Here is a 16,427-nt window from a genome sequence, read left to right on the forward strand (position 1 = left end):
ATCTCCCAAACTATACATTAGCCTCACAATCTAGGTCATAACAGCATTATACTTAGACTTGGTGCACCCTCCCTGTGAGCAGGTGAGAAATACATTCTGCCTTTGAGACACTCTCCTAAATCCCTTCAGTGTTTCCAATCATGTGATAACATGCAGGACTAAATTGAGGGAGATTCTGTGAAATTCCTCTCCAGTATACTTTAAACTCATGGAGATTCTGCTTGGAAAGCCAAGAGAGACTGAAAGATGACAATGATGGAAGACTAGGCACAGAGGGAAGCTAGGAAAGAGCATCCTGGGATGCATGGCAGATGACAGACGGATGGTAGCAGTAAAATTCGAGTAAAGCTTGTAATGTAGTTAGTGGTATTATGCAAATGTTAACTGCTTTATTTTGCTATGTAGGGTGTAGCAAATGCTAACATTAGAAGTTGGGGGAAGGGCATATGAGAACTCTGGACTGTTTTGCAAATTTTCTTGAAAAAAATTTCTATTAAAATCTTGATATTTACTTATTTTGTAAAAAAAAAAATACCTTGCATTACAAATGTTGTATTTGTCTGTTTTTATTTTTCCTAGAAGAAAACAATTTACAATATTTGTTATCCATTTCCCCCGACGATATTCAGACAGACCTTATTCAACCTTTAGTTAATGTTTAAAGGAAAAACTATAATAATATTTTAATGCTGTAGTTAATCAAAACTCCCTGTCTCTTCTGGTGGAATTAAGTGTAATGGATTTTCTGAGCTTCTATTAACTCTTTGAGTTTATAAGGCTGCCACTTAGTTATCTGGTGGCAGAGTGTTCAGAGAAATTTAAAGGAACTGCTACAAGTACCTAATTAATCCTTACAATGTTGAGATAATCTGATTCATTAAAAGAACAATGTGTGCCTGGCACTGAACTAGAAATTTTTAATTACCATTTTGTACTTTGCTGATAAGTTGATCTTCAGTAGGGAAAAAAACAGAAGAAAGAAAAGTGACTCTCTAGGTTACATGCTAAAAAGTTTAAGACACAGACTTGAATGAAACACAGAGAATAACAGATAAATGTCTTAGATTATAAGAATTAATTTTTGACATTTTGAGATCATATTTCTAAGATTATTGATTCTAAAAAGAATGTCAGTAAGAGCTCCTCATTTCATCTGTATAACACTTACGTTTTATGGCAAATACAAATTTTTATGACAGTAAATTATTCAAGCCAATGAGCAGCTTAAGACTGATATTTTAAATAGGAACTAAGTCCTCTGCTGTTACCTTCCACATACTTTCATGCTAGCTAGAAGTCTCATATTTTCCAAGATTTGCATTAGGACATGCTAACCATCAAATAGTTTAGTACTTTAACTTTAGGAGAATGTAGTGAAACCTAAGATGCTGCACTTCTGCTTGAATGTTAAAGGATTTTTTTTCTACAGAGTTAGTAGTCTTACATGAAATTAATATTGTGGGTGTAGGTTTACCTATATCAAAACTTCTTTTGAAAACTTTTCAGAGATAAGTACACTTTCAGGTATGTCTGCATCCCTCTGTTCACCAATACCTGCTAAATTAACTCTCATTTGGGAAGCTAGCATTTCCTAGGTCTAAAAAAAATGAATTATTTCACAAGGTTTACCATTTAACCCAACTCAATATTCTATTAGTTACATTGTGCTTTTGATCTAAAAAAAAAAAAAAAAGTTCTTTGACAGAGAAAGCTCGAAACTTCTCCTTAGTGGGATGAGGTAGAAAAAGATCTAAGAATAGTTCTAATATAAAAGGATTCTGGAGGATGGATGTGAGGTACATATTTTTGTGAAGCTATCAAAACTTATTAAATGACAGACAGTCTTGCAGTGTTCACGGTTGCATTTTTTTCTTACTTTTCCCAGTGCACATCATTGGGAACAAATTTCTCACTCATTAAAATAAATACCTGTCCATAATAGGGGGATATGTTTTAATTATATAACTTAAAAATATATACACATATATGTGAGTGTGTCAGTAGTAAGAAATTGACTCAATATTCAACCTGAGGATTTTTTTTATTTTGTTTTGAAGTAGGGTCTCTATAGCTAAGTCTGGTTTTCATCTTGAACTGGTGATCCTCTAACCTCAGTCTTCCAAATATTGGGATTACAGGCATGTGGCATGATACCAGTCTCATAGGTGTATTTCATATATATTTGTGTTTAGTTTCTTAATGTCCCTGTGGGCTCTGTTGATTACTAAGAGCAGCTAAGAATTAGATTCCAGTGGATATTAAAGAACCACTGTTGAAGGATTTAATCTCAAGCATTAAACAACAGGCACTGGGCATCAGGCAAAGATGGTTATTCCACATAGAATTGGGCGGTTATTTCCAAATAGGAAATTCATGGCAGAGGATCTGGAAGATGCACCAGGAGATGAAAGCCTGAGTGTAAAACAGGCAGCATAGACTTCATAACACAGTACTACAAAGAAGAGAACTACACAGAGAAAGACTCCAGAATTATACCAAAGTTCCCTGCTGAATAGTCAGTGTAATATTGTTCAGTGGGTGCATCTGAAAAAAAAATTTTCTACAAGTGGTGAAAGAGCCATCCTAAAGAATTAAAAGGAACAGTGTTTAATATTCATACAGAGCCAGTAACAACTACCTGTTCTTTATGGCTCGATAAGAAAACTCATGTTTTATGTAGCACTAGATATCATTCTCAGAAATTTCTTTTCTCTGCACCCAGGAATAGTTAGGTTCAGAATACTTATTTTTCTGGAACTATCTAACAAGTTACAACTTTAAGACCCTAAACTGTCTTTCTTTGTGTAACTTACATGCATTCTAATTCAAGAGGTAGAAATATTTATGGAAATATGGAAATGGTCACTCAACCAGGAAAATCCATGTGGCCTGGTACTCAATCATGTCATGAAGCAAGAACACACAATTGAGGAGACTATAAATCAAAACTGACTTAAACCTGACACACATGTAGACATTAGCAGAATCAAGGACATCAAGGCAGTTACGATGCTTGAATTCCATATGTCTCAAAAGTAGAAATATTGAAGAAAAGAAACATTAAATTTATAGAGATGAAAGCTGCAAAGTCTGAAATGATAATTTGGGGTGTAGAAAAAGCAACAAAAATGTTAAAAACATTAAAATGTTAAAAATAAACTAAAAGCATGATGAATAAATAAGCAAATTACTAAATGTAACTTCATAAATATTTGTCATTTGAAAGATACTCTTAAAAATAGAAAATGGTAAGAAGGGCTAGGAACAATTTCTGTGTTTTTATATGTTAAATTATAATATACATATACATATATATATATTTGTATATGAAAGAGGTTTGCAGGAATATATCTCCTGTGCTTGTTAGATTTCTGTCAACCTAACACAAGCTAGAGTCATTTGGGAAGAAGGACCTCAAGCATAAAGATACACACCAACATGCAGGAGAGCTCAGCCTAGTGGTGAGAACAAGGCTGAGCCAGTGAACTGACTAACCTTGCAACTATCAAGACCCAGAACCAGGGTTATTTATAAGTTGGCTCACCACAATATCCACCCCATCTGTGATGTGCTGAAACATATGAACAGACTGGTTCTGCAGACCCAAAGTTACAGGATTTCCACAGCACAGGGCAACAGCAGGACAGTCAAGAAAAGTTCCAGTGAGGGCCCAGTATTGATAGTGTAGCAGAAACCAGAGGCCTCAAACCAGACCAATGACTCTTTCCAATAAATACTCACAAGTAAAGATATAGGAGTAAAAGGGTTTACTTGGTGACTCACTAGGTCAAACTACAGCTTCAATGACGTGATCCCCCTTTTTTTCTTTTTTTCTCTTAAATTTTATTGGGGAGGGTGCTGAAAGAACAGAGGGCAGATACACAGGAATGGGAAGTAAATGGGATTGAGATGAATGATGTGAAAGGCACAAAGAATAAATAAAACGTTAAAAAAAACCAAGACCAAAGAAATGTAAAGTCTACACCTGAGTAACACAAGTATGGAGCATCTAAAACCCAATGCAATAACACCTTTTGGCTATTATTACTATAGGTAAAAGGTGGGCAGAGGAAGCAAAGCAAAGCATTCTTAAAGATTTCAGGTCACCTTTTCTGAACCAGGACAGTCACAGCTTAAGGTTCAATAAGTCATATCAGGAATTATATGTAACAAGCCTCTTTCTGACTTATGAATCACATATTGCATGTGCTAGCTTTACATATTTTCAGTAATTAAAATACTATTTCATACGAAAAATACCCAGCCAAATCAGCCATTGGTCAAGCCTGTTGGACATTGCTTGATTGATGACTGACAAGGGAGGAGCCCATTTCAGTATGGGTGGTAATACTACTTGCCTGGTTGTCCTGGTTCTATAAAAAAGGAGGCTAAGCAAGCCAGCTTAAGAACAAGAACAAGAACTAAGAACAAGCCAGAAAGTAAGCAAACTATAGGATAAAATAAACCCTTTCATCCGTAAGTTGCTTTGGGTCATGATATTTTATCATAGCAGTAGAAACACTAACATCCCTATCATATACAAAGAACTCTCTAGGTGGTGGTGGCATGTGCCTTTAATCCCAGCACTTGGGAGGCAAAGGCAGCAAGATATCTATGTATGAGTTTGAGGCCAGCCTGCCCTACAGAGCGAGTTCCAGGACAGGCTCCAAAGCTACACAGAGAAACCCTGTGTTGAAAAACCAAGGGGAAAAAGCAAAACAAAACAAAACAAAACAAACAAACAAACAAAAACAATCAAAAGCCCCAAAAACAAAAAAAGAACTCTCAAAATGTTGTAGTTCCGAACTTACTTGACTATTCCAATGCGGAGAATTAAAGGCTCATGAAATAAACAAACTACAAACAAGGTTGTAGTGTCAAATTCATGTGGGATACTTGGGATACAATAGCAAGATACCTGACATAAATAGGAGAAGAAAATATTTTGGCTCACCATTTGAAATTTTATTTTACAGTGTTATGGTGGGGGACGCCCTTCTGTATGCAGTGAATATATGTTTCTCTTATTGGCTGATAAATAAATGCTGATTGGCCGGTAGCCAGGCAGTCAGGAAGTACAGGTGGGGCTACCATACTAGGAGAATACTGGGAAAAGGAAGGCAGGAGGAGCCGCCAGAGAGATGCTGAATAGCTGCTGAGGGAGAAAAAGGGCCAAGCATCACCAGTATGCCAATACAAAGTGGAGATACATAGATTAATAGAAGTGGGTTAATAATTAAGAGAGAGCTAGCCAAATAAGAAGCCTGAGCCACTGGCAAAACAGCTTGTAATTAATATAAGCCTCTGTGTGTTTATTTGGGACTAAACAGCTAAGGGATGAGGCAGGACAGAAACCTCCCGACTATTGTTATGGTTAGTATTGACTGTCAATAGGCATCACCTAGAAGACACAACTCTGTATGCTTCTGTGAGGTCATGCCAAAGAAGTTTACATTTATGGTGAAAGGGACACAAACCCAGGATGTGGTGCAGAGTAACCAATTAGTCTTCTGCTGAACTTTATTCCAGGTCTTTGAAATATGTGATTTATCACAGACCACTTCTCTTGCCTCTGCTTCCTGGCTGACATGAAACAAACACCTCTGCTCTGCCAAGGGCCCCCTGGTGTGAACTTCAGTCCTGCTTTAAGCCTACAGCAAAATATATCATACAAAAGGTTTGCATTAGATATTTTGCCATAATAACTGGAAGTTTCAGCTAACAATTTTGTCTTAGTTTCTCTTAAATTGATCTACTCTTCTCCAAATCTACTGCTAATTATCCAGTTCCAATTTCCACCACTGTGGTTTTATCTACAATACTGCAATAGTCTTATGTTGGTTTCCATCATTCATTCAATCTATCTCATTTTGAGTACATTCTTACTCCCTAGTGATGTCAAAAATAGAAAAATAAAATCAATACAATTTCTTTAGACCCTTTAATAGCTTCCCACATTTCTTAGAATAAAGTCAAAATGTTTCAATTAGCTTAAAAATAAATAACTTCCTTGAATATGAATGATTCTAAATTTTCAACAAAATCCTTTGCAAACTTCACACTCTTTTTAATTCAGTTTTTTTGCTTTAGTAGAATATTAGTCGTCTGACCCATGAAGAATAAAGGAGACTTAATTTTCCTGCAGCTATATGATTAAAGTTATTTCCAAATTAATACATACACATCTTTTAGTATTTTAATTTAAAATAAGATCTCTTTGACACCTGCCACACACTAGAGAAGGTCACATGATAACCCTACAATTGCCTTTTATGATACTTGTTACATATATGACTATTTTGTGTCTGCTTCCTCTGATATTATAAATGTCACATTGGCTGAAATCAAGTCGGTTTTGTTGTTGTATTTCTAAAACTTAGCCAAACTCAGGTTTTCAATGAATGCAGAAGGAAAGAGAGGCAATAAAAGAGGAGGAGGAGGAGGAAGGGGAGGAGGAGGAGGAGGAGGAGGAGGAGGAGGAGGAGTAGGAGAAGAAGAAGAAGAAGAAGAAGAAGAAGAAGAAGAAGAAGAAGAAGAAGAAGAAGAAGAAGAAGAAGAAGAAGAAAGAGAAGAAGAAAGAGAAGAAGAAAGGAAGGTAGGACGCAAGAAAATGAGAGGAAAGGCAAACAGGGAAGAAGGGAAGAAGGAAAAGAGAATCACTCTATAACACCTACTATGTGGTTATTAGAAATTTGCCTCTGAGGTTAAGCAATTTTCCCCCTAAACCCCGATTTATTCTTGATTTTAACGTATTCAAGTTCTAACAATACACTGTGAATATGCAGATAACCATCAAAATATCTGCTCTCTCACAATTCTCATCTTTTTCACAACTCCCTCTTTTCCACCTATAATCATTTGGAATCCATAATAAAAAGATAAAGTATTAATTCTTTATAAACTAGTGAGGAATGCAGATAATTCATTTCATGAAGAAGAGTCCCACTTTTTATTCTTTGACCACCTGGGTGGATTATGGTACCAACTTTTTAATTACTGAACCACTTTTCCTTAGGAGGTGAGACAGAATACACAGTAATCATAAGGACAGTGAGCTTAAACCAGAATAATTGGGTACCCTCTTACCTTCATATTTTGGAAAACTAAGTAAAATGGTGTTAATGAAGATGGATATCACTGGGGACTAACCTTTTCTCTCATATTTTTTAAAAAGTCATAAAGTTATTTAAAATTATTATGCACTTTTGGAATAGTTCATTTAGTCTGGGATAATATAGTAATAATAGGACATGTGAATCATGTGGCAGCTTTCAGATATCAGTGACTGACTGTCCTTGACTGATGGCAAGAATAAATGAAATTAACTCAACAGTAGTGAGAGGTACCTCTTCTTTGACATAGATGGGAAAGAACTCAAATATAAGCCAGAAAACTGCATCCCCAAATCAAGCAGAGCTGGCAAAATTACTTCCACATAGATTTATTTCTACTGAAAATAAAGACAGAAGAGAAATTGATACAATTCTGTGGACAAGAAGTGGGCAGAGAGGCTGGAGAGAAGGCCTAATGATTAAGAGAACTATTACTTTTGCTGAGGATCCAAGTTCAAATCACAGCACCCACACAGTGGCTCGTAACCATTCATAGCTCCAGTTATAGGGCATCCAACATCCTCTTCTGGCATCCTTGATCACCTTGAATCTTTTAAAAAGTAGAAATGATATGAAGGATGAACGTATCAACACCCATAAACCAACATTTCATCAGGCCTGTGGTGTTCCTCTTTATTCATATTTTCATCTATAAACAAGGAATGCATTTTACAGCTGATAAGCTTAAGTGAAATACATTTTTTCTATTGATTGTGTTAGGGTTCTCTAAAGTAACAGAACTTATACAATTTATAGGGTGTATCTATTACACATAAATATATTTATATTATCTATTTATAAGTATATGTAATTTATAAATCCTATATATATATATATATATATATATATATAGGATTTATAAGAATGACCTAAAGGCTGTGATCCAGCTAATCCAACAATGGCTGCCTATGTATGAAGGTCCAAAAATCCAGTAATTGCTCAGCACATTCGGCTGGATATTTTAGCTGCTCTTCAGTAGACACTGAAATGACAAAGAAGTAGCCTCTAATGTCAGTGAAAGAAATGAATGACCACTTAAAGATAAAATTATATTTGTATTTTTCCTGGGCTTTGACACTAAATTAGAAGGTCTCCAGTTAGCTGGGACTCCATTGTGAGTGGGCTAGTGTTCCAGGCTGGTCTGCTCATACAGCCTGTGGAGATGCTGGTGATTCTCATGTTCCCTGCCTTTAAATGATACCATCTAAACAAGGACTGACCTCTCAGAGGGATATAATAGAGAAAGACAGAGAAAGCATGAGAGTGATGTTACTGTATAAAAATAAAAATATAATTTTGTTCTATTTAAAGATGACAGGAATATCTATGAAGGTAGGCAGAAAAACTTTGGGACTTAAGGATTTTTTTTTCTTAACTGAGGGCTTAATTTTATAAAGTTTACATTGAGTGATAACGTAATTAGTTGAATTGAAAATGCCAAATAAAAATGAAAAGCTTAACGCATGCTGCATATAAATGTTTTCTTAGGAAATTTTTGTGGATTCTTCTCATCAAGGAGTGTATGTCAGAGTATTTCTGCCTGAATAAAGATTATCAAACTAGGACCACCAAAATTTAAAAAAATGTATAGTGGTGTTCATGATTTGCAGAGGAAGGAAGAAGAGCCTCACATTAATTTAACAATGACACACAACCCCCCTAATCTTTAATGAGCAGAAGCCAAGAACTAATCATAAAGACGTATCTACTTTATCTTTTCACAAATGATTTTTAGAACACAGCATATTATTTTATAAATCACTATTAATGAAAAGTCACTTTTAGTAAGTTGTGCTGTAACTGAGAAATGATTTACTCCAATAGGCCCTTGATTACTTGTTTGTATTTCCACAGTCCAGATTAGCTGGATTATTAACATATTTCTTCTTGGATGATGCAGGAAACTTCAAAGCTATTCAGAGGGACTGAGAAGAGAAGAAAGCAATTTGTGAGATTCAGCACTGACCATATGTCTTATCAAGACTCTTTGTTCAGGGTGCAGGGCATCAATAAGAGTATAGTACAGGTGCTGTACAACCCTAACATACAAATAGTGCTTAATCTCAGGGTGTATACAATGGGTGATTGGTTTGCTTGTGGTGACTCCTCATGGATGATGAATCAGATCCCCGATGTCAGTTCATTCTCTTCTTTTAAAAGTAGAGACTCATCCTATCTGGTATCACTTCCTGATCAAAACATAAGTAGGGATTTTGCGTATGGTTGTAAACTGCATTTCTTTTATGGAAAGGCAGCGCTCTCCTTGTAGATGCTCTTCTAGAATGTTTTATGTGCAAAGTGGGAAATAAAGACAGGGATTTCATTTTGTTTTTATTCCTAAGTAGCATTTGAAGAAGACCAATCTTTCATTTTTACTTAATGCCTCAACTGATTTCTCTTGCATAGCAAAACAAAGTTTCAACGTTCTGGTAATACGAAGAACTAAAGCATTGTTCATTTACCAGCCAGTGTAAGATCTGTAAAACCAAGTGCTTGTTACCAACAATAGCTTGATATATGTTTCTTCTCTCCCCATGTTTATCAGTGAGAAAACACCAAATGAGACAGGCTAAGTCCTAAATAAAGAAGAAAACTTTAAAATTCAGGGAAGTTAGTACCAATAAATGTATTGACTGTCATTAGTAAAGTTTACAGTCTATTTTAATCTAATAAAAAACATAGTATGACTGTTAAGCCAAACAAATTTAACACACATTGCTAATTTTTATTAAGACTAATCAAGCTCACACATATTTTAGTTATTTTTGAATTGGTGTTTGTGACAATTATTAGCCTAAATTCTTTCTGAGTGCACAGTGAAATTTGGAGGGAATTACTTCTTGACTTGGCAGGCTAACAGAAAAGGACCAGGGCAACATTTGGTCAACTTTTGTAACTTATACTTGACATTTCTGGAAACTAATTTAGAAATATGAGTATCATATCATCTTTGTCTTAAAGTCTTGGATGTGTTAAGCTAATTTGGCAACAATTCTATTCTTTACCTCATGACTTTTTAGTTTGGAAGAGCATTGTTCTTGAACAGCACTGGGTGATAAGACTAATGATTAGACTCTGAATTCTCTACCTGTAGCACAGCCCTTAATTGGCAAATTCTGCTTTTGACAATTGAAAACAAAACACATATCATATATATGTGTAATAATAATTTATATATATATATATATATATATATATATATATATATATATATAAATTAAATTCAAGTGAGCTTGCAGTGTTTATCCAAGTATGAGGTTGAGTTTTGTAGACAGATGTCCCTAATCAGACAGTACAAAAGGTTCCTTTGGTTCTCATGTAACTCTTGCTTAAGGGACAGAATCTCAAATACATTTTAGTACTATATTCATTTTAATACACATTGATGATGCTTGGATTTAAAGACTGCTAACAATTCAGTTGCAATTTTCTCAGTAATTTAAAAGAGCTTTGTGATTTTTGCTATTGAAATGAGGAAAGAAATATATCAGAGCTGTCACAAATCTTTCATAACCTGGCACCCTGCCCCCTCTCAATCCACAGATCTTTTATTAAATCCCACTCTGGAGGAAATATGAATAGTCATTGAAATGGTTTCTCTGCCAGGATTTGAAAGCTGATCCACTGAAAAATGTTCCCAGTGTGTGTTAAGTGAACACCAGACTTCCTGGCAATAAGAATACTAATATGAGACTATAGCACAGTTAAATTTAGAAACAGGATTAAAAGGAGTGCCTGGGTTTTCATTCCAAGGTCATTCATAGACACATGCTCAAACTCCTCTGGGATTCCATCTCACTGAGATTCTATCTACTTATTAGGTGGCCTCTAATCAATTTAGCTTGTGAAGACTTTTGAGGTATGTAAAAGACACGTTTATTAAGCATGTTCTACATTCTTGAAATTGTGGTAAATGCTTGCCTCTGTATCTAATGAAAACAATAACATTATGAGTTATAATATTAACTAATTTCCAGACAGTTACTAGGGAAAACACAGGGTGCTAAGTAATTTCAATTCCTTGGTATGTTTTTGAGTTTTACAAATGAAGAAATCAATGCTTTCAGAGCTTCAGTAACTCATCAAACTTAGCTGCTACTTTTACTAAATGGAAGGATGAGATTCATAGTTCAGGCTTTTGTTTGATTTGCTTTCCTTTGTTTTGCTTGTTTGTCTAAAAAGCCAATATTCTTAAAAATATGTACAAAAGTTTTGGCATCAGACTGTGCCTTTACATTTTTTAAGGTTTATTTTATTTTTAATGTGAAGGATGCTTGTGTGTATATATGTATATGCATATACATACATACATACATACATACATACATACATACATACATACATACCGGGTAAGTGCCTGCTGCCTTTAGAAGTTAGAAGAAGGCTTTGGATTCCAAATAAATGGAGTTACAGATGGTTGTGAGATACCATGTGGGTGCGGGGAACTTAATTGTGTCTTCTGTAAGAGCAACAAATGTTCTTAATTATTCAGCCATTCTCCAGTTCTCTGTGGCTATGTATCAATGCCCTTGTTTACAAATTGCAGATAGTAACAGTGGCAATGCCAATACCAATGCATTGTGAGAATAAAATGTGTGAACATATAAAATTTTTGTAGTGATAATCCCTGGTGCACTGGCATATGACACATGGTGTACAGTCAAGAAATGTTAGCTGTTAGTATTCTTATCTAGTTACAGAAAGGTTTAAGGCTCAGTATGAGAGCCACCCTTGTAAGTCCAGGACTAGAGAAGCAGAGTAGGATTATCATGTATTCAAACACAGACTGCACAGACTGCCCTACATAACAAGAGCCTGTCTTAACAAATATATAGGCTTCTGCATTTTAAAATATAAGGATCTTTTCTTTTCTTTACATTTTAATCTTAGTCTTGCTTTCCTCAACATTTAAAAATTACTAAAGATACTTTACTTTCATCCTCCCTATTAAGTAGATCAAAATAGCAAGAGTTTGAAATATAAATGAAAATATTACTTAATTTTACATCTCTGGAACCTCAACGTCATAAAATCATGTCTTGGGTCAGGCCATGTCTGAAGCGACATTCACGAGATGTCTCTCTTTGATCTTTGGAACACTCTTCTATTTTAGGAACATTCATCATCCCAGAGAAGATGAGATGTTAACTGTGAAGCTGTGCTACTCGTGGGTCCACTCATATAGGTGATATTCAGAGTTACTGACACTATTGTAATTTCCTAGCTGTCCCTAAAATCTATCACGCATCTGTAAAATTAAATTTAAAAGATCACATGCTTCCAATTTATAATATCACAGTATTTACATTGCCATTCTAAAACAAAGGGAAGACACCATAGTGAGGGAATACTGGAACAAAGCAAGACGAAAAACCAGCTGGGCAAACTCCACACTCTGCATCTCCATGCCTGATGTCAAAGCTCTCTTCAAATCTCCGACACATTTCAGTTTTGTTGACTACAACACATTTCTTTCTCTTGGGCTGGTTCCACTCCTTGTTAGCAGCTCTCCTAGACAGGTATCTCACAACTCTGCCTTTCCAGCATCTTATTGTCTCTAAGGCAATTCAGGATTCAATATCACAGTTTCCTGAAATGGTCTCTCTAGGTCTCCATTCAGTGACACCCTGACACATGCCTGGTCTCAGTGGCTTCCCATCGTTGTAGAGGAAAATCCCATAATGCCTTTCCTTAATGCTTGACTCTAAAGCCAGAACCATGTGGCCAAAGCTACCAAGTTCTGCTGCTTGCTGGACCTGAACATGGGCCTCTCCTTCAATTGTATCTTCACCCCTTTTCTGTTTGCTTCATTGTCTAAGCTTGCCTGTTCTGGAATTTGCTCTGTAGACCACACTGGCCTCACACTCAGAGATATCCCAACCTCTGCATTCCCATTGCTGGGATTAAAGGCATGTGCCACCAAGCCCAGCTCTAAGTTTTTCTTTAATTCCTTTTCATAAATTGGAAATTCAGCTGGGTGGGATCATGCCCTGAGGTCACCACTCCCTTTATTCCATCTCCTAATTTGTTTATCTCCTTGAACACAGGACTTTACTCCATTCCTGGTGCTCCTTTTCTCCTCATTTTTCCTTGTTCAACTTGCTCCTTTTCACTATAAATCTTCATTAGAGCTACCATAAATAACACAGGCAGAGTCTATACTAGGCTTTTATGAGATTTCCTCTGCAAACAGAATTAATCCAAAATTCTTCACTTTGGCCTCCGGCAGACTCCTTGACAAGGGCAAAAAGCAGCCACATTCTTCACCAAAATATCAGAATGATCTCTAGGCCACATACTAATTTTCTTCTCCTCTGATACCTCTTGAATGAGACCCCACGGTTCAAATCATTCTCAGTACCACTGCCTTCCATGCTTCTACTAGTATGGCCCATTAAGCATCACTTAAAGCATTCAGCTGCTTTTCTAATCCATAGTCCCATGGTCCATATTCCTTCAGAAAAGAGGATGGTCAGCCCTATCACAGTTACCTCACCCCTGTTACCAACTTCTGTCTTAGTTAGGGTTTCTATAACTGTGAAGAGACACCATGGCCACAGCCACTCTTATAAAGGAAAAAGGTTCAATTGGGATGGTTTACATTCACAGAGGTTTAGTCCATTATCATCATGGTGTAAGGTGGTAGTGCATGCAAATATAATGCTAGCGAAGTAGCCAAGTGTTCTCCATCTTGGCTTGCAGGTAACAAGAAGTTGTCTGTCTCACGGGGTGTGGCTTGAGACCCCCACAGTGACACTTTCTCCAGCAAGACCATGCCTACTCCAACAAGGCCACACCTCCCATCGTGCCACTCCTTTGGGGCCATTTTCTTTCAAACCACCACAGTTAAGGTGCAGTTTCCCTTAAGCCATCTATCACATCTGACCCTTAAAGTCATTTAGCCTCCTTTGCCTTCCCTTTCTCATATATCTCAGAACCTTAAGGTGAAGAAGGGTTTGATAAAGACATCTTATTTGATATATGTTTTGTGGAAGCTTGGCACAATGTACTTTGTCAGGGTATCTGTCATTAAAATGGCTGAGTTCCAACAATTCCTTTAGAGTATATATTTTGAAGGCTGGGCTTTGTCTCAGTTTGAGATGCTTTTACTGTTATGTACTTTTCCTTTATTCAGCCTCTGTTTCTCAGTAGGCTATGTTGCCCGCCAGTATCTGACTGATTTGCTGAAGTGTATTTGTAAAGATGTCACCTAGTCTTTTGAAATGCCACTTTCAACACCAGTTTACTGTTAGAAGAAGGCTTTGAAAGTGTAAAGAAAGGTCACCAAAGCATCCTGTCAGTAGTTGGTTCTTAAGTCAGCTTCTTCAGCTCTGAACAGCCAGGAACAGTGGCCTGCTTGAATTACATTTTAGTGATAATTATCTTTCATATAAAACAACATTAAATTATCTGTTCAGTCAATAACATTTCCTTTCAAAATGGTACCGGAAGTGTCTACTGCTATTCATAGAATACATCCTATCTCAGCCACATATTTAGATTTTATTTTCCGATTTCTTTTTCCTTTTGATAAGTTTACACAACTAGATTTGGTCTACAAAATTATGAATAGAAGCAACATAAGTCCCTTTGAGACCAGAAAATTTAACTGCCAGAGTTAGACCTTCACAAACTGTCTTTGCTGATGCCACCCTGACTGACAGCTTCCCAGACTGTGGCTGTACTGGCCACCAGGTCGGTATCGAAAAGTCAGTTAAAAGCAAAGTCCTCAACTGAACTGACCTGAACACGCAGAAAAAAACAAAACAGTAAACATTATGTGAGACCTAATAATTCTAGGCTTGTTTATTACCACAGCAAAACAATCCTGTATCGATTGATGTATGCAAGATGATGTATTACAAGTGAGGGCTGCCAAGGTGGCCCAGTGGGTAAAGGTGTCTGCCATCCGGACTGACAATTTAAGTTCATTCATGGCAACTACGTGGTGAAAAGAGAGAACCAACTCTAACAAGCTGTCTTCTGACCCCACACATCAGTATCATAAATGAGTAAAAAGAGCACTACAAATTAAAATATGTGATTCTCAAAGAGAAAACAAGTAAAGGTTGGATGGCATTACCAAAAAATTGGTTCCCTGACACCTACTGCTGAGGACCAAGCTGTGAACTTTCCATGTGCTAGTTAACTGAGCCACAACACCAGTGCCCGAGACAGTTGATGATCATGATGTTAATTTCTGGTTCATAGAAATTAACTTGGATCTTTGAATTGAATCCATGTTTTATGAATTCAATATCTGATTGGCCACTATGAATCTAGCACTCACAAATGTGGCTAGCTGCACATTGTTGTGTGACAAAATAAAATGCGTGCTAATATTTCTGTAATTTCTTCCTATGCACATTTAAAAGCATATGTTCAATCTCTAACTTCAATTGCACCTAATATATTATTACAATTATCTAGAATTGTGAAAAGTTAAAGCCACAGAGATAATACACAAGTATGTAAAATAAGAACTTTACCATGTTTTAAGTAAGATGAAACTAATTTTTATTTTATTTATATAGCATGTCAAATATGACAAAGCAAACCAATGAGAAATTACCAAGGCTATTAGCCTTAGATTTTACTTTAGATGATCTATAAAATTGAGAATCTGACTATAAATAATAACTTTAATCTGCTGAGACTGGAACAAGTTTTAAACAGTTTATAATAAATTTATCAGCATGGAAAAGGCAAAAACTTTAACTAATCCAAAACAAAAAAGTACAAATTAAATTACAAAAGATAAGAACAGGCAAGCTTATCAATTACTCTTTAAAATTTACATGTGAAGAGCTATTAAAATTTTGTTGTAGCCCATGTTTGTGCCACCAATCTGTATTAATCTGTGTTCATGCCAAAGAGGAGGCGTGTTAATTGAGAAATGGCAGGTAAAGACACTAAGGAAAAGACAGAGACACAGAATAGAGTCAGGAGGACAATCCAATGAAGACCGATCACTCCAAGTTTATTCTTCAACAGTCTTAAATACCCTAACCACCCCAAGTTTATTCTTCAACATTCTTAAATACCCTAACCAAAAGAGGGAACATGACAAAAGACCTCTTTATCAAGATACAAGGAAGAAACAGACCTCCTTCCGTAATTCTACAAACATTTGGTAACCAGGTCTTAGACTACATTTCTCATTATCTGGCCTTGAGGGTTAAGAGTAACCACACCTCCAGCAAATCTCATTCATGCCTAAGACCAAACATCCTACAGTAGGCATGCCTTAGACCTTTAGGTCTTATGACTTTAACCTTGGAAGAGTAAGGATAGTTTTGGACTCTCTAACCTTAA

This window comes from Cricetulus griseus, chromosome 4, assembly GCF_003668045.3.
Source record: "Cricetulus griseus strain 17A/GY chromosome 4, alternate assembly CriGri-PICRH-1.0, whole genome shotgun sequence".
Classification (NCBI taxonomy): domain Eukaryota; kingdom Metazoa; phylum Chordata; class Mammalia; order Rodentia; family Cricetidae; genus Cricetulus; species Cricetulus griseus.